Source organism: Arvicanthis niloticus, chromosome 3 (genome assembly GCF_011762505.2).
Source record: "Arvicanthis niloticus isolate mArvNil1 chromosome 3, mArvNil1.pat.X, whole genome shotgun sequence".
NCBI classification, from domain to species: domain Eukaryota; kingdom Metazoa; phylum Chordata; class Mammalia; order Rodentia; family Muridae; genus Arvicanthis; species Arvicanthis niloticus.
The window spans coordinates 84,401,217-84,421,067 of NC_047660.1; the positions used below are offsets into that span (position 1 = coordinate 84,401,217).

General features: G+C 45.5%; 1 long non-coding RNA gene and 1 other non-coding gene across 2 annotated transcripts in view; both read left to right on the plus strand.

Annotated features, from left to right (window-relative positions):
* The first annotated feature begins 975 nt into the window (after positions 1-975).
* LOC143441767 (uncharacterized) overlaps positions 976-19,851 on the plus strand; it is a 54,932-nt gene continuing 36,056 nt past the window's right edge. The window contains exon 1 of the long non-coding RNA XR_013109440.1: positions 976-1,239. This is a non-coding gene — a long non-coding RNA (uncharacterized LOC143441767). The remainder of the gene's footprint in view (positions 1,240-19,851) is intronic.
* On the plus strand, positions 9,112-9,255 carry LOC117706391 (small nucleolar RNA SNORA48). Its single transcript, XR_004606501.1, has one exon. It is a non-coding gene; the product is annotated as a small nucleolar RNA SNORA48 (small nucleolar RNA).

A 19,851-nucleotide genomic window follows, 5' to 3' on the forward strand; every position in this document is an offset into this window, starting at 1 on the left:
GTGTATGGATGTTTTTCCTGCATGTTTGTCTGTGTGCCAGATGTGTACCTGCTGCCCAAGGAAACCAGAAGAGTGTCGAATCCCCCAGTACTGAAGTTCTTACAGGTGGTTGTGAGCCACCACTGAGTGCTGGGAATTGAACCCAGATCCTCTGGAAGTACAGCCAGCACTCTTAGTCACTGAGCCACCTCTCCAGCCACAACTGCATCTTCGTTTTTAAGAGAAGAAATCATAAAGCTGTCCAAACCTGTGACTGAACTCCAGCATGAGATTTAGATTTGGTCTTTACCCAAAGTCAATCTTTTAGAAGTTAAATTAAGGTTTTGCTGGGCGACGCCCTGTACCTCACCTGACTGGACTCTGGGAAGGAGCCTCCAGCTGTAGAGAGTCCATGCTTAAAGAGACCCTTATTTCTTGGCGGGGTGACTATGGTGGCCTGGAACTGGCTTCCCTAATTCAAGCCTATAGCTATAGTCCCAGATACGAGCAGGTCATTTTTCTTGTTGATAAACCTTCTGTGTAACTGCATTGACCTCAGGATAAATCAACACCTCAAGAAGCCTTAATCTGGCTTCCACCCACCCCCTGACTCCCTCTCTGACCATGCCCAGACTCTCCACCCTCTTCCCAGTCTCTCTGGCTCCATGGTGTTGCAAGAATGTTCACTCTTTCCAGCCCAAGTCCTCGTACATGCTGTTCTTTCTGCTGGAACCACCACTTAGCCCCAGCTCGTGTTTTTGCACTGAGCACCATTTCACATGTCACCTCCTCCAGGATGGACAAAGGTCACCTCCTCTGGAGGCCCATAGCACCTGGGAATGTGTCATGCTGTAGAATTGTCATCAGGCAGCATGCCGGTCTCCTCCTCAACAGTCAAGTCCCTACTGCTGCCTTCAACTCTGTTTTTCTAACCCCAAACAAAGAGTACTTGGCTTATAATTGATGTTCAATAAATCACTGTCAACTAGAAAAAGAAAACTGGACTGGGGATATGGATTAGCCGGTAGAGTGCTTGCCTGGAACACATGAAGCTCTGAGTTCAGTCCTCAGCATTATGTAAACTGGGCTTCCTGGTGCACGTGGAAGGCAGAGTTAGGAGGATCAGAAGGTCATCATTTTTAGCCACATAGCAAGTTCAATAGCAAGTTCAAAGCCAACCAGGGCTACATGAGACCCTATCCAAAAGAAAAACAAAACCCGGATTCTACATTCCAGACCAAGGGAAGAAGTCAGAGGAAGGTAAGGTCACTGGTATTTTTAGAAGGGCCAGTGTTGTTGAGACTCTAGGACATGGAGATGATTTTGTGTCCCTGTCGTAAGATGGCGTCCCAAGACCATCTAAATCCACAGGAAACAAACATGTTGTTGTTACTGTATATAGAAGTGTTGCTACCATGGACTCTGTTTCACAGAGTTTGGAATTTACTTATTTAATTAACAAGAATATGTTAAGTTCCAACTGGGCTGAGTCTTGTACAGAACATGAAGACATGGCTTGTTTTCCCATGGGGCTTGTGGTGTGGAGAATGGTAATGGGATTTGGTTTTGATTTGATACTGGTGTTGACTTAAGCCCTCTGGAAGTAAAGGGTTCTCTGGAGAGTGTGCAGGGGAGCTCAGCCAACCAATGTCAAGGCTGTTCCAAGAAAGTTTTAGATTTTTTTCCTGAAGAAAAACAATGTGTAAAGCCTACCCAAGAGATTAAATATAGACGGCTTCCCTCTACTATGGGGACAAAACATGTTTTTAAAACAAATGGCACATTAGCTTAACGAATAAACAAGAAGATCCAGAGGGCAGATACTTAGAAATTAGGAAATTCTAACCATGGACTTCTGGTATACCTCAGTCACCAGGAGTTAGTGTGATTTTTCTCTGCAGAGGTGCAATCTGTCCATAAGAATCATGGTCCAGACTTTTTGTACAGAGATAAAATGAGTGAGATGTTTGCTTAGTAATGGAAGATAGAGGGGACACAGGATGGGCACACTGCCTCATAAGTCAGGCTTGAGGTATACAAACTCATGTTCAAGGCACAGATGGCATAGGTCTGTGTACCTGGTCAGGAGCTAGAAAGGTTTGCAATGTGTAGACAATGCCAGCAAGTGGATCTCAGTTGGTGGTCAAAGGAATTTAGGATGGATACTATAGACAGAATTGCCTTAGCAGCATAAAGCAAAGAGCAGACAAGATTGCGCAAAACTCTCTTCTGAATGCCATCCGTGCAGCTGTCTGGTGTGAGAAACCATTCTCCACTGTGTGTGTTCTAAGATCCAGAAATAAATGTAAAAGAGAATCTGAGGATGGCTACTTGCTTTTTAATAATCAAAGTATTGTGAATTATTGACCTCACATCTTTCCCCTCTCTGTCCAGATCCTCTGTTATTTACATTTCCTGTGCGTATTTATTTGTATGTTCTAATCTAGACTTGTTCTTTGGCCGGTGGGATATAGGAACAATTGATGGGATGGCTGAGAGGATCCTAGATCTTAAAGAGATAAAGCTGGTTATACTTGCTACTCTTGTATCTCCTCCATCAAGAGGAGAGCTTAATCTAGCTAGCTGCCACCCTCTACCTACAATAAACATACACATTTGCCACATGTATGTGAAGAGCTAAGCTGGATTCTTAGCTGAAAGCAGAGCCACTCAGTTGACATCAACCTATGTTCACAGAGTCATAGTCAAAACAAAAATGAGTGGTTGTAGTTTAAGTCACTGAATTTCCATTCGATTTGTTACACAGCAATAACTGACTGATACAAAACCACCCTGTTGGTGTACAGCAGCATCTTGACCTATATATTTTTTTATTCTTTCCTATTTGCTTATGTGGCTTCTCTGTGTCTTGATTGGGTGTCTGTGTAGATGTGATGAAAAATCCAGTTTGCAGGTCACCCATTGGAGTTGTAGTTGGTACTCGTGGGTTTTAGTTTGTTTCGTGAATGCACATCTTCATAGCTTCCTTGTTCTTCCCTCTTCAAGCCCAGCACTGGTTCTTCTAAACACAGAGGTGACAGCCTTGTACACACAGCTTCACCAGCCTCCTTTATTTCTCAGTGAATTCATTTTTCTGAATTGCTCATTACAGTAATGCTTTCCTGATCAAACCCTGTCTGATAGCTGTCTCTCTGAGACATCCCTGCAAGTGTGTTTACTGTTGTCAAACACTGGAAAACAAGGCAGTGAAACCATTTAAAGTGCAGAATCCTCTGTCAAACTTCACAGTCACTACAGCTGTAAGCATTGTGAGTCTGAGACACCACCCTTCCCCACCTCCACTATCTTCTCAGACCTTCTTTGTGGGAGGGTCTTGGCCAACAGAGAATAACTATTGAATGATGAAATCACCACAGAGGAAAAAAAAAATCAATTCTGGGCTTTGGAGCACCGATGGGTGGTGTTAACCATGGATTTGTCATCCGATTTTAAATTCAAAGCAGCAGGAGTTCCCTAAAAGGAAAAGAGAAAAATAACTTTATTTACTGCGGTATTGCTATTTTCATAGTTTCTCAGAACAGGTTGTACAGACCAATACAAATGTTATGAAGGTGGAGTCCGATGGAACACAGAATCATAACAATAGGATGTTATGTTCATAACTCAGACCAAGGTGGCCTCGCCCCCTGTGAGGTGGTCTCAGAGCAATGAAAACAAGCTCTATGTGCACATGGGATAAACAATCTCAGCCGCAGACCTAGGAGTTGAGGAAGTGACTCATTTCCAGGAATGAGCCCCTTTGGAGACTGACAGACATTCCTTTTATTTTCCCCTTGTGACTTGGCCACTGGGAAATGCTGCTGCAGCCATGTGTGCTGTCCTCCAGCATTTACTGGGTAGTCACTGGCCTTTCTTGCCCCATGTTGTCTGGTCTTTTTGCTCTTGGCATCTCACTGTCCTTAAGGGTAGCCATGCTCTAAAATCAATGAACTTCTTGATCTATGGAAGAAACTATGAGGGGGGTATCCTCTTGTAAGAAGGAGCCATCGTTAAGGACTTAGGGGTTGAGATGCTGAGTCTGAGTTTTCCCATAGAGGCACTGAGTTCCTGGGTGGAGGTGGAGCCAGGTCAGTAGAGAGATGTCTACAGCCTAGAAGTGATGGCTGAGGCCAGAGTCACAACTGGGGAGGGCTGGAGGTTTGCAGGAGAACCAAGGCAGGAGACAGTTGGAGCAGAGCTGACAGGTCTGAGGGAGCATCCCCAGAAGTTCGGACTGGTGCAGCCTCATCCTTTTCCTCCAACTAAGTGTGTCTCATCACCAGGACTCTTGAGATGTGTCACCAGGTAAAGCAGGCCCCTAGGAACAGGAGACAGAGAGAAGAGTGTTCACAGTTGTAGTATTCCTAACAGCTTTGATCCTGACAGCAAGCTAACAACTTCAATTGCAGAATGGATCAGAAAGTGGTGGTGTATTATTTATAAGCCAGTTGATGCTGAATTCTATAGTGCTTTCTAGGTTCAACAACTAGGCAATTTAAGCCAAAAGATTGTTCAGACACAGGGTTTCTCTGTGTGGCCCTGGCTGTCCTGGAACTCACTCTGCAAACCAGGCTGGCCTTGAACTCAGAGATCCACCTACATCCATCTCCTAAATTCTGGAATTAAAGACGTACCACCACTGCCTGACACAACCAAAAGAAAACTTTAATTAAAAAAAAAAAATCTCTTTTCCAAAACACCATCTCTAGCCTATGCTGGCTCCAACTCTATGAAGAACAGGATGACGTTGAACTTCTAGTCTCTGGCCCCCACTTCCCAAAGTCTGGAATTACAGGCATGTACCACCACCCCTGGCTTACGTGGCACTGGGGATCAAACCCAGGGCTTTGCAGATGCCAGATACTGTTCCAGCCGAGTTACATCTCCAGCCCAAAAATTCACTCTATCAAATCCAGGAGCCAGAATACGCAAATCAAGAATCAGCAGAGTTGGTTCCCGTTGGAATCTCTGAGGAGTGTTTGTTCCCTGCCTTGCCCCTTGTAGCAGCAGCTGGCAGTCACTGGGTTGGCATTCTGTCTGGTGGTTCTGTCACTACTATCCCCACACCTGGTCCACAGGGTCTTCTCCTTCCTGTCTATGTTCACACCGCCTTTTTATCAGGACATGGTCATAAGAATTAGGAACCCTCCCTCCCCCATCCTCATCTAACACGATCTCATCCTAAATTAACTGATCCTGTTTTCAAATCAAGTAACAGTCTGAATATGAACCTGGGGGTACACTAGTCTACCCAATGCAATATCATGTTGCTGTAACATGATATGCCACATTATGTGCAACACTGTGGATGAAGCAAGACAGTAGTGAAAGAAGGTACAAAACCCCACAGAGTGTGACGTAACATTATCAAGTTCAAAATCAGGAGAACTGAGCTGTGGCATTTGAAAACATATGCTTGACTGACTGTTGGAACTAATATCATGAAATCCCAGCGGTGGGTTCTGCCACCTGCCTCAGTGTTTTATGTTTCCAAATAAAAGGCACACATACAGTCTTTGTATTTTAATATGCCTTAAACATCACAATCGCTGGGCCACTGCCTAACCTCCATGTGGTTAATACCGAGTTATTACTTATTAATTTTATGTTTTATCTTGGCTGTCCTGGACCCAGTTGGACAGCCCTCTGGGCTGCGCTCTCCTGGCTCCTTCATATGACAAACAGATGCAGGATAGGTGATTGCTAAACTCTGCCAAGACACGGTAAGCTAGTTCTTTATAATTCCTGCTTCACTTAGGGTCTGTCAGATGGTTCTGGGCCAGAAAGCTGAAGACAGATGCTCCAACATTATAAGGAATATAGGGGACTATTTAGGCAGTCAGCTGCATCTACAAAGTGTTTAAGTTTTGGAAGCTATGTCTTTGTGCGTTCTACATATTCAGGTAATATTTAATCCTTTCTCAGATCTCTGACAGGTTTGACGACCCATAGTTATAGTCTCATAATCAAATATAAGTTGTTTAGAATTAAAGATGTTCTAGATTTGAAAGGATGGTTTTCAGATGGCGATGGAATTTAAAATCAGACATAAATGAGGTGAACTGTAAAGTCTTTAAGTTACATGATAGGATGCTTTATCTAAATTGCCAAATGTGATTGACTGGCTGTTATAAATGTATATTATACCTTACAATTTACATAATTGTTATAGTTATGTTCAATGTATATCTGAGAGAAAAAAGGCCTTTTTAATTGGACAAAAAGAGGGAAATGTAGCTACTTGTTTTCTGATGCTAATTATGTTCCTCACAAAAACAGTTTGCAAAGAATGTCTGCACATAGCTTCTGGAAACCTGCCCCCAATTGGTTCTGATTGGTAAATAAAGATCTCAACAGCCAATAGCTGGGGAGGACAGAGAGGTGGGATTTTAGGATTCCCAGGCTTGGACTGGGAGAAGAAAGAAGGAGGAGACTGTGGAGGAGAGGAGAGATGCCATACCTGAGGAGAATGCAAGACAGAAAGGCATAGCCACCATGTGAAGGAGCTGGGAGAGGGAGAGTGTGGCCCAGTGAGCTGCCCAACTGGGTCCAGGGCAGCCAAGATAGAGCATGAAATTAGTAAGCAATAACTCAGAATTATTGGGAGGTAGGTTCTAAGAGCAGTGGAGGTTAGGCAGTGGCCCAGCTATTGTATTGTTTAAGGCATATTAGAATATAAAGGCTGTATGTGTGTCTTTCATTCAGGAACATAAACCATTGGGGTGGGTAGCAAACCACACAGTCGGGATTTATTACAGCAGCTGACATCACAACAAAAGCCAATAGTGGAAGGGAAAGAAGAAAGGAAATGTGAGAGCATTTGGGAGTTTCTGGAACATTCTATTTCTTTTGTTTTGTTTTGTTTTGTTTTGTTTCTAGACAGGGTTTCTCTGTGTAGCCCTGGCTGTCCTGGAACTCACTCTGTAGACCAGGCTGGCCTCGAACTCAGAAATCCGCCTGCCTCTGCCTCCCAAGTGCTGGGATTAAAGGCGTGTGCCACCACTGCCCGACAAATATTCTATTTCTTGATATGGCTGCTAACTACAGGAGAGCTCAAATTTGAGGTTTTGTTAAAGAGTGTGTGTGTGTGTGTGTGTATGTGTGTGTGTGTGTGTGTGTGTGTGTGTGTGTGTGTGTGTGTGTGAATAGAATAGGGGTGTTAGGATACCCAACTGGGGCTTAGGGAACGTCGTCTCTGGACTTCAGTGTTCCCTTTTAGGAGGTGGGGAGGATGGATACGGTGATTCCTGAAGGTCCATCCTGTCATGATTCTGTGAGGAGACAATGCCTCCATCAGCATGAGAGAGGTTTGGTGACACCAAACTAGACTTTAAAGTCAGAAGGAACCAGATTTGAGTCTTTACTCCCCCCCCCCCCCCCCCCGGGATCCTGGTCAGACTATATACTTTCCATAGTTGTAGAACAGATAGTGAAGAGCCCTCTCACAGGCAGAGGAGCCGATCAAGACGGGTGATGTATAGGATGCCTAGAATCTACAAAGCCACAGTAACTGGGACCCAGATAACTTGGCAAAAGTCGGGTATGTCATTTCTAGAATATCAGTTGTGTAGCCAAGAGTCTTCATAGAATTTTATTTTATTTTATTTGTTACTTTAAATTTATTCTGTAGATTTTAATTTTTAATTATGTGTGCATCCTAGTTAGGGTTTCTATTGCTGTGATGAAACAGCATGACCAAAAAAAGTTTGGGAGGAAAGGGTTTATGTGACTTATACTTTCATATCATATTCCATCGCTGAAGGAAGACAGGGCAGGGCTCAAGCAAGGCAGGAACTTGGAGACAAGAGCTGATGTCAAGGCCATGAAAGGGTGCTGCTTACTGGCTTGTTCCCCATGACTTGCTCAGCCAACTTTCTTTTAGAACCCAGGACCATCAGTCCAGGGTTGGCCCCACCCACAGTGGGCCGGGTCCTCCCCAATCAATCACTAATTATGAAAACGTGTTACAGCCAACTCTTGAGGCATTGTCTCACTTGAGGCTCCCTTCTCTATGGTGACTCTAGCTTGTGTCAAGCTGACATAAACTAGCCAGCACTGTATGTTTGTGTGTCTGTGCTTGTGCATACAGAGTTATCTAAAGAGGCCAGAAAAGAATATCAAATGCCCTGGAGCTGGAATTATAGGCTGCTATGAATTCTGGTTCTCTTTAAGAGTAGTATACACCATGAATCACGAGTCATCTCTCCAACCCTACAAAATGGTCTTTGATTCTCACCTTGACTCTGTTAGGTCACCTGTCTCTTGGGTGTTTACAGATGATAACTTTGGTGCAAAGCAGGAGGGATTAAGTATTCCCATCAAAATGGTTCTTTAGAAAGAACGCTCTTCCAAGCCTGGCTCTGCCAGTCCCCAGGCCACTCTGGGATGAAAGGAACAGTTGGTTGGCACAATCCACCGTACATTCTTCAACCACAGAACGACTATGCCATTGATCAAGGAGGCTGGTTTTTTTTAACAAGCACTGAGAAGGGTTCAGGGTACACTTTCATCTATCATGACTAGGTTTGTTTCTCCTTTCCCTGTTTATTTGTTCTATGGAGGTGTAGAGGGTCCACAGAAATTAGGGGACCCACGTGAGGAAGGGCTCTCAGGCTGGAGCAGCTGATGGAATCCATTTTAAGGCCTTCTGTCCCCTTGGAAAAAAATGGAATTTTTTTTAAAAAATGAGGCCTAACCCTGATGGAGGCTGGAGGGCACAAGACCACGTGACTGGGCTCCCGTGGCCAGCTGGTCCCAGAACTGGTGAGACTCCATATTTCCCAGGCCCGTGGCTTCAACTCCAGTGTCCAAAATGCATAATCAAGATGCACTTTCAAGAATGGGTTCAGGGACTTCGAGGCAACTGTTCTTGCGTGTGTTCAGGTGTGCTTTCGGCTTCCCTTAGTGTGAAGTTCTGGAGTTTGCTTTGTGTTAGTGTAGGCCTCCATGAAACCGTGGGAAATAGGAGGATGGATGGAAAGACTCCTCCCAGCTGTCAGGAGACCCTGTTTCTCCTCTTAGCATGAAAGTAAACTGAGTGCGAGCTGAGAACTCTCCTCAGAAGAGATCACAGGCAGCTTGAGCCCTGGCTGCCCATGTTTCTCGGCAGGATTTCATCAAAAGAACTTTCTGATCCCCTGGCAATGGGCAAAGAAATACTTTGCTGGTGATGTTGTTCTTACATCAGTCAGGGGCAGAGCAGTTGGTAGTCCTCTGTTCATCCTAGCTTGATTCCTGGCTTGGTGGCCAAAGCTATTTTATACCTAGAACATATAAAAATCAAATCAAATTAATTCAAATCAAATTCAGGCAGTGCTGCTCAGGAGGAAGAAGACAGACAGAGACCTGTGTTCCACCATTCCATGTTGTGTGGTTGGGGAAAGACACCCACAGACCTGCCCTCCAGTGCAGGGCACAGACAGACCATAGAACCTGATTGCTGCCATGCCATGTAACCCAAGCTGGAGAATGTCACTCAGGTGCCCTCCAGCTTCATCACCAGCCTGCCCTGGGAACCACTGCAGGTGGGAGAGAAAGAGAATTTTGAGCATTGTGAAGAGAGATGGAACTGGAGACTTCAGGGTGGAGAGACATAGCCTGTTTTGAGTGGCCATGGTGAGGTCCCAGCCTGGGCTGCTGCTGAGGGCCAGGCCTGGATCTGTGGCTCCACAGCAGCAGGGGCCCGTGGTTCATATCACCACTAGAGAACATGGGACTGTCCCTAGTTAGGGTAACTTCCAGGGACCATGTGGATATGCAGAGGCTGTGTAGAACTGGCCCCGCCCCCTCACTGATTGTGCGGCTCTGGAGAGCTGGCCCTAATCTTTCATCAGCATCAGCACTCAGGAGAGCAGGCCCTACACCTAGCCCAGGTAGCACAGTGGAGATAGCCCTGGCCTGGGAGCAGGGATGTGGGTGAGCCGACTCTAGGGCGTGAGTGTGGGAGAGCTGTGGTGGGGTGGCATAGGTGCACCTGTGGCAGTCATTAGAGCTGGCCCTGGGCTCATGAGAGTAGAGCAGGAGAGGTGACCTTGCCCTTTGCTGACTGACTCAGGAAAGTCAGAGGTGGAGATGAGCCAGCCCCAAGGGCAAGAGCAAGGGAGAACTGGCCCTGCCATTCATGTCCTGTGAGATGGTGTGGGTGGGAGGGTGATTCTCTTCCCCCACCACACACATACACCCTTACCATCTGCAGTAGTCAAGAGAGCTGGCCCCAAGGGTATGAGAGTGCCCCCTTATTTGCTGTAAAACTTGGGAGAATGGGCCCTCCCTGCACCTTGCCTGGACAACACAGTGGAGCTGGCCCTAATGAGAAAGGCATAGGTGAACCAGCCCTGAGGGTGTGAGAGCAGGAGATCTGGCCACAAGGACATGAGAACAGGAGAGCCGACCCTGCCTCCTGCCAATGGCAGCATTGGGTGGCTTAAGCCAGAACAGTGCTGGACAACTTGCCCTGGTGGTGGGGATAAGGAAAAGCTGGTGCCCTGACCAGCCCAGGCCCAGCTCCAGGGCTCTGAGTTGATCCACTTCAAAATCTATATCATCTGAGAATGGTTGGGGGCACGTGAAAGGACTGATCCAGCTGATCCAAGGCTGCAGGGTCTCCATGACACAGCAACAACAGGATAACTGGGAGGAGTCCCGATGAGGATCCAATACTGACAGTATCACAGAAGCCAGTCTTTAACCAGACCAATGACTCATTGCAATGAACATTTGCAAGTGAAGATGTGTGGACAGAGGGGTATACTGTGGGACACACTGTTACACACTGCAGCTTAGACACTGCATGTTTTCTAGGATTTGGGTTTTGGTGGTGATGGTAATGTTTGCTTGTGTGTGTGTGTGTGTGTGTGTGTTTTATTTTGAAGGGAAGTTTTGAGGGTGGAGGTGGATATGAGGGGACAGAGAGATGAGCAGGACTGAGGTACATGATATGAAACTCACAAAATATCAATAAAAAGTTTAAAAATTGTCCATGTGTTAAAAATTGTCCATGTGTTTATCTCTCTCTCTCTCTCTCTCTGTCTCTGTCTGTCTGTCTGTCTGTCTGTCTGTCTGTCTCTCTCTCTGTGTGTGTGTGTGTATGTGTGTGTGTGTGTGTGTGTGTGTGTGTGTATGTGTGTGTGTGTGTGTGCAGGTGATGTGCCCGTGCACAGGTGAGGAGGCTAGAGGAACATGTGGGTATTGTATTCCGGCATTCTCTGCCTTATTCCCTTGAGATAGTATGTCCCACTGAACTTGGAGATAGGCTGGTAACCAGCAGTCTCATTTGAAGACTTAAAATATATAAAATCTGTTGGCAAATAACCCCCATCAACTGTCTTGTGCTATGTAGGTCATGGACAGGCCACTGCCTCTACACAGGTCTATCTGATGTGTGGCCAACCATGCCAAGAATATTTCACCAACTCTATTTTATAGTTAGGGAAACTGAGGCACAGTCTCAACAGCCAACAGGTAGATCTAGAATTCAGAACTCTATGTGCTGTGGCTCTTTCTACCATGCCTCACCATACTGTGGTGCAATACTCTGCACAGTGGGAGAACAAGGGGGAAGAAGCCAGTGAGTATAGCCTTCTCACACTCAGGGATTTTACCATCTTCTCGTGACATTGTCTCCCAATGCCTCCATTGCTTCACTGGTCATACTGACAACGGGAAAGCTTGCCTTTGTTTGTGCCCATGGCTAGTAAGTTCTGAAGTAACAAAGGGGGGCTATGAGCTAGGAGAGGGAGTCTGTTGACTGAGTGAGTTCCTGAGAGAACCTCATATGGACACGTCCCTTTGCCCTGCTATTTGTGCAGAGATTAAATATGACATGTTCTCTGAAGTCCCTGGTTCCTGTTATTAACTGTTTTCATTTATTTAAAAAAGTGTTAGTCAGGGAGACTCACGCCAGAGCAGTGGAGAGAGTGTCTGGGCATTTGCTTGGCTGTGCTTTATCTCAGAGTTGGTTCACGACATTCATTTGATTCTCAAAAAAAAAAAAAAAAAAGAAAAGAAAAAAAAAAAAAAAGAAAGAAAAAGCTCACGACCCCCAAACATTTAAGAACCACTGCAATTAAAGTTGGTTTTTGACCCATGGTTACAAACCACCGAGCTAAGAATACATTATGTGCACATATTCCTGGAGTCAAGCTGAGGGCCATTCAAACACACAGAGCCTACAGTGCCTGCCTTTCAGAAGTTCACATTTTTGAGTACAGTTAAAAGAGTATGCAGATGTGCTGGCAGGATGGTGACATGGGGCAAGAAGGGATGTGATGGTTGAGGTAGGGACCTACATACATAAATGTTAGGAATGATGTGGAGGGAGACAGAAAAAACAGTCCCTGTATTAAAATGATATGTGCTTACTTTTATTTTATCTTCCTAAAGAAATCTCTAATAGCCAGATAGCCAGTTATTGATATCATCAGACATTTGCTGTGTCCTCGTAGGCAGCTCACTGTGAATGTGCTTTCCCATTTAATCCTATGACACTACCTTTATTTCCCACAGAAGAAAGCTGTGATTCAGAAAGATCCAGTGCCTTACTATGCAACAAATAAATCGCAATTTTCAATTATCTTTAAAATTATTTTTTAGGCATTTTATTCAACCCAGAGAGAAGAGGACATCAATTAAAATGCTCTTGACAGGAAGTGACAGCACTTGAGCTGAAGGGGAAAACATTTGTTCCTTAGGGAGGCTGCAGGCAGAGTGGGCTCCTGGCAGGACGCAGAAAAGGCTTTGCTGCAGTGTCTGTGAGTCTCTTTGTCCTGACATATTCCTGTTCTTGCATCTACCCAGGAACCAGCAGGGCAGAAGTCTGAGGCAACCATTGTTTTCAGACCCAGACTTAGTAATTTGGAGAAATCACTGAGAACAGTCTCTTCTTGAGTCTCTCAGGAACAAGGAGATATTTCCAGAGGTTTAAGACAATTCTCTGAAGTTTCCAAGACAAGGGTGTGGTCTAATAGCTTCTAAAGGGCATGTGTCATGGTTTGAAGACGCCCCCTGACCCCAGCATGTTGGAGCATTGGGAAGTAAAGTTTACTTTAAGGCTCCTGAGGGCAGAGTTAGTTGGCCAAAGTCATCACAAGATTAAGTTCACCACAGTGCTAGTAAGTTCCTGTAAAATAAGAAATTCTTCTTCTTTCCCTCTGCCCCCCAGTCTCTCAAAATAATGACTTCCTTTAGCAGGTATTGACCCCTTGTCATTGATCTTCGGTTTCCAGAACTGCCAGCAAGGTTAGAATTTCTACCATTTTCATTCAGCCAGCCCGTGGGATTCTGGAGCAGCACAGGGCAGGTGAGGGGCACAGGTTAGTCCTGATGGCTTTATGAGCCTCATGGAAATGGAATGGCCTAAAGGAGAGTCAACCCTGCAAAGTAGGGGCTTTGAAACAAGAAATATTGGGGTTCAGGCTAACCTCTTGGCTTCTCCTGAACTGTGCCTCAATTTCCACTTTTATGATGACTGTAGTAGCAATTACTTCACAGGCTGTCCCGGGGAGTGGGTGGTACAGTATTGATGAAGCCAGTTTTGTTGTTTTTTTGTCAAAGCATTTTACTCTAACCTTGAACAAATGAAGTAACTTGGTAGGAGCTGAAGGAGACCCCTTGTCCTCTCCCAGCACAAAGATGTACATGTGACCCAACAGAGTGGCTGCAGGGGACCAGGAGGGCTTTGCACACAGCTAGTGCTGATTCATCCTGAGGACATCACACAGAAAAGACTATTTGTCAGGCTCTGCTCTGGACTCTCCCAGCTGCTGTGGTATTGTCCTTTCTCAGCTCTGTGGACTGCCCAGGGCCCTTTTATCTTGGACTCCCTAGGAATAGCAAGTGAGGTGGGGGCTGTAGATCATTGTTGGATTGTTCATGCCTTTGGGTGAAACTCTAATGGCAGAGAGAGCAGACCAGGGAGGGAGAAGCCCAGTGAAGATGCTTCAGGGCTTCAGTCCAGCTTCAAAGGTTGTAGGTGTGAATGGCTATTTTGACCCCCATATTTGTCAAATGGGAGCTGCAGGGTAATCCCCCAGGGAGGGGTCCCTTTTGGCAGAGGGTGCATTTCTGGAGAAGGGATAATTAGCTATATGTTGTTTATACCTGGAACCTTCAGTGGTAAATGCAGAAATGATCCAGAGGGAGCACTCAGACATCTGTCACAGGTCCCCAGTACCCCCTTTTCTACTGAAATTAGCTAGAAGTAACTTCTGCTGCTTGTGACCAAAAGTACCTTGGCTAATTTGTCCTGTAAGGGGCTGGTAGCTATTATACTTGTCACTGATATGATTACTGTTATTATTTTTAGTAATGATCTCTCAGATCTGCTCAGGAAGGTACATGGCTGGTTTCTAAAGCAAGGGATAGAAAGCTTGCTAGAAACTTCAGAGACTAAAGACAGCACCAGACCACTTTATAAAGAGAAACAAGAGTAAGTTAGAAATAATCTGAGTTTTTCCTTCAAAATTCCATTGATATGTAAATAAGAAAAAAAATTGAGGAATCTTTGATTCTGAAACAATTCTTATAAAGTATTCTCTCATTGTGCTTTGAGTTTTAAGACAGGGTCTCACTTCATAGCCCAGTCCACACTAGCCTGGGACTCACTATTTAGCCCAAACTGACCTGGAATTCATAGTAGTACTCCTGTTTCTGAATGTTGGAATTCATAGAAATGCTTCTGTCTCAGCTTCTTGAGTGCTGGAATTCTAGCGATAAATCACCATGCAAATCTTCTCTTTTAATTCATTAATTTGTGTGGTGTGTGTGTGTGTGTGTGTGTGTGTGTGTGTGTGTGTAGATATACAAGCATGAATGTGTACACATTACAATGGAGGCCAAAGATCACCATTAGGTGTCTTTCTCAATCACTCTTCACCCTATTTTTTGAGATAGGGTTTCTCCCTAAACCTGAAACTCACTGACTTAGCTAGACTAGCTGGCTAGCAAGCCCCAGGGTTCTCCCATCTCTGTCTTCCCAGTGCTGGGATTATAGGTAAACATATCACACCCAACTTTTAAGTGAGTGCTGAACTCATGTCTTCATGCTTGCGCAGCAAATACTCAACTTTCCAACTGAGTCATCTCTGAAGGTCCAAATCTTCTCTTTGAAATGGAGAGAGTCCATAGGTTTGAATATTCAGAGGGACCATGGGTGTCCATATTCACTGAAGCACAGAAACTGAAATGTAAATTTTATTTAATGCAACAAGTAGGTTGTCTATCTGTCCTATAATTCCCAAGGGTTTCCCCAACAGGCGCTATGGGTCTATTGAGGTAGACCAGAAAGCCAGAGGAGGAGGGCTGGAACCAGAAGTGGGAATGACCATTAGGGGCCTGTCCCTAGTGACCTACTTCCACTAGCTAGGCCCTACCTCCTAAAGGTCCAATGCTTCTGTGATGGTAAACTTTATATATATATATTGAGTACACCATTGCTCTCGTCAGACACACCAGAAGAGGGCATCAGATCCCATTACAGATGGTTGTGAGCCAACATGTGGTTGCTGGCAATTGAACTCAGGACCTCTGGAAGAGCAGTTGGTGCTCTTAACCGCTGAGCCATATCTCAAGCCCCAATGGTAAGCTTTAATTGTCAATTTGACAAAACTTAAAATCACTTGGGAAGAGGGTCTTAATGAAAGTTTATCAGCATTGGGTTGGGCTGTAGGCTTGTCTATGGGAGACTGCCTTAACTAATTTCATTGGTGTGGGAAGACCCAGCCCATTCTGGGTGACACTGTTTCTTAGGTATGTGGCAGAGTGGGGTATCCTGAGCTGTATAAGAGTGGAGAAATCAAGCTGAGCACAAGCAAGCAGGTAAGCATGTGTGCATTCACTTCTCTCTGCTCACAACTGTGGGTGTGCTGTGGCTAGCTGCTTCAAGCTCCTACCACTGTGACTTCCCCACCATGAGGGACAGTAATCTGTAATTGTGAGTCTATTACCACTTTCTTTTCTACTAGACAGACACTCAGTACATGAACTGTAAAGGGCATCATTTTTTTGGTGGTTTGAATAGGTATGGCCCCAATGTCTATGAATGCTTGGTCATAGAAAGTGTCACTATTAAGAGGTGTGGCCTTATTGGAGTAGGTGTGGACTAGTTGAAGGAAGTGTCACTGTGAGAGTGGGCTGTGAGGCCTCCTGTGCTCAGGCTTTGCTTAGGGTGGAAGACAGTCTCTTCTTGGCTGCCTTCTGATGAAGATGTAGAACTCTTGGCTCCTCCGCACCATGTCTGCCTGCCATGATGATCGTGGACTAAACCTCTGAAATTGTAAGCCAAGCCCAATTAAATATTTCCCTTTGTAAGAGTTGTCTTGGTCACGGTGTCTCTTCACAGCAATGAAACCCTAACTAAGACAATATTTAAACATAACAGTTTAAGGCATGGAACTGTAAATGTATCTGGGAAGCATCCAGTGGTTTGGCTCAGTAAAGAGCCCCCTTGAATACAGGTTTGGCCCTGCTGGTTCAGCTGACAGACATCCATGTCCTCTTATCTGCCATCACCATGGGTCAGGGTAGGCAAAGGCCAGACGAAAAGGATTCAGGAGTGTGAGAGCAACCAGCAGCAGAGAGTGAAGGAGCCTTCAGTGTCTTCCTGAGGAGGAATGAATTTGGCTGTCATACAGGGTAACAGGAAGCAAGGGGATGACAAGATGGTTCAGTGAGTAAAGGTGCTTGCTGCTCAGCATAGCAGCCTGAGTTCAATCCCTGGTCCCTCATGGCGGAAGGAGAGAACCAAGTCCTGAAAACTGTCCTCTGGACCTTCACACATATACTATGGCCTGGGTGCCCATGCACGTGCATGCACACACGTGCACAAAATGAATTGATGCAATAAAAGATAGTAGAAGGTGAGATGATCCAGAAAATTTCGAGAGCCAGGGGCAGGAACTAGAAGTTGGAAACCAGCCAGTATTCTCTGGTATTCTGAGTCATGCTCCCCAGGGGCCATTTACAGAAGACCACAGCTCAAGCACTAAGATGTTGGATAGAAGTGCAGCTGTAGAATTTTAATAAATCAAAGCTAATGACAATTCTGGTATTGAGAATTCTTTCTTAATCAGCTCATCTAGCCCAGCCTTAGATGCCCACCGGGGTATCCAGGGCTTTCTTCTGTATGGATTGCTCAAACTAAAAATGTCACTACCTTTGAGGATCTGAACGATGCCTGATGCTTCTCTGTGTCTCGGCCTTTCATCTCCAGCGTGCGACTAACCACAGGACCCATACCGTAGAATCATAGGCTTGCAAGGAAGCAACACATTAATGCCCAGAAGAACTTAGTACACACTAGTCTACTTCCAAAGCTTGAGTTGGGGACAATGGCCAGAGGCAAGAACAGAAGGACAGGAGATGAGACACTTCTCCCAGGTTAGACCATGCTAGAAGTCGGTGGACATAGCCAGGACTCCAGGTCAAATTCGACATCCAGGGCTGGAGAGCAGAGTCTTGAGGCCAATCTCAGCATCACATGGAAATTATCCAAGGATGAAATTATTCCATGCACAGGAAAGGAGGGAGCAAGTGTCTCTCACTTCTCACAACCACCACACTTGATTTCTTCCTATGAGCTGCAGCAGCAATTCAGCCATGCGAGAAGATGGAATGGTTTTCTTGAAAGAATTTCTTGGAGAGAAAAGTCTCTTTAGAAGACTACATAGCCTGGTTAAAACATCTGAAGTGAAAAGGCCTTGGGTGTCCGGATCCATATTGGCATCGAGTATTCCATGCCCCTGGGACAAACAGAGAAGGTGTACACCTGCTTTCAAAGAAGAGCATGCTGTCAAAATGAGTCCCTCTTTGTGCTTTGGCTGCAACAAAGGTTCCGATAGCCCTAATGGAAAGTTAAGATGACCGTCTTGTTATTGAACGTGGTTGATGGGTCGTGCACAGCCCTGGAGCCAAGAATCACAGGACTTCAGGAAGGCACATGTTTGGTTTTCCTGAGGGCTGCACTCTGACATACTTCTGGTGTATTCTCTTTCTGAGATATGCACTTGCTCTGCAGCTGACATACTCCCTCCCAGAGGCCCCAGGGAATGACGTGGCAGGCACAAAGCTCACTAAACCAAAAGCAAACTCACTCTGATGGCTCTGCTTTCTGCTTTAAGGAATTGATTTTTGAATTTTCTCTTTCTTCTCTAGTCCCAATCCATCTGAAAGAGGCTTTTATATAGCCTGGTTGAACCACCAGGCCGGCAGCATCCTGATTTGTATCAGTTATTACTGGCACAATTGTTAACACCGTCTTCCTCCTCACCCTCACAAGTGACCTTGTGCAGGTCATAAATGATATGCTCACCTGTTCGTCCTAGTTCTGATTCCTGCTGCAGAAGACATAGAGGCAAGGATTTAAGTTCAGGTGGCTTGAGAAGTGCAGAGAACACAGTGGGTACACTAGATGACAAGAGAGTAGACACAAGTCACATAGGGAGAGGAGTAGCTGATGAGGAGTTACTCAGCCAGCAACCATAGTATTCAGCTGACATGACTCCAGTTGGGAGACTCTGCAGAATGGTACAGAATGCATGCTTCTAAATCATTCTACTGCAGGGGAGGTCAAAGGGCTGCCCCTGGAGACTACTAACTCCCTCACACATGTGGCACACTTGTTGGGCCTCAGGGAGGAAAATCCCTTGAGCAAAGAGTAGATTGCTTCCTGGAAAGTCAGCAAGAGCTTACTGGGAAGCTGAGGGGCCTAAAGGGATAATTCTTTCTTCATTCAGCTGCCATTCTGCCATTTCCAAGGTTACCAGCATCTTCCTGTTACCCCAGTTCAACTCCTGCTAAATGTTCTTGGTGACTTAAGTCTTAGTCTATCTTTTGTTGCTGAAACACAATCCTCAAGACTGGGTACTTTATAAGGTTGCAAGGCTCATTTTAACTCAGATCTAGAGGCCCCCAAGAATGAGAATTAAAACACCTGAGAAAGATAATGATTCCTTCATGAAGGGTGGTCCCCCCATGACCCAAGTATCCCCGACTTATTTCCAACCTCCCAACATTGCCACAATAGCAATTAACTTCAAAGTGAGTTTCAGAGGGGACCAAGTATATTCAAACACAGCTTTCCTGACTCTTTTTTGCTCAGCGTCACTGCCTCCACACTCTGCTTCCTTGGCTTTTGTGATCCTATCCCTTCCTTAATTCACTGATGTCCCTAGTGTCTTTGAGTAGCTGAATAATTTTCAAAGGCAGTCCTCTTTTCCCTGGTAACTTTTGTTGGTTTTGTTTTGTTTTGTTTTGTTTTTGAGACAGGGTTTCTCTATGTAGCTTTGGCTGTCCTGGAACTCACTCTGTGGAGCAGGATGGCCTTGAACTCAGAGACCTCCCTGCCTCTGCCATCCCAGTCCTGGGATGAAAGGTATGCGCCACTACACTCTGCTCCCTGGTAACTTTCAATGCCCATGGTGTCAGAAATTACTTGCATGCAAATAGCTTCCAAATCACTGGTGTTGGCATCAGAGACTGGCTTTATGATCTCCAGTTGCCTCCAAATCCAGCAATGACAGCACCCCTAGGCGACAAGGACCACTCCCTGAGTCTGTTGCCATGGCAACCGCCCCACATTCCCAATGTACACTTCACCTGAGCTTTACATCAGGGCCCAAATAAAAGGCAGAGACCCCCAACCCTTCTTCTTCCTTGTTGCCCCCATCTTTCCTCCTTCTCTTCCCCACATCCCCAAATAAACCTCCTCCTGGCGCTGTGCTGTCCTGGTGTGATGTGTCAGGATAGGAGTCGCCTTCTAACACAACTAGCTTCTCTTAAACTCATGCACTTCTCCAGTGCACTCGGAACCCCTAGTTCATTGAAATAGTTTTCACTTTGAGCCTGTGCACCTTTCACCAGAGTTGCACTGGTCAGAAG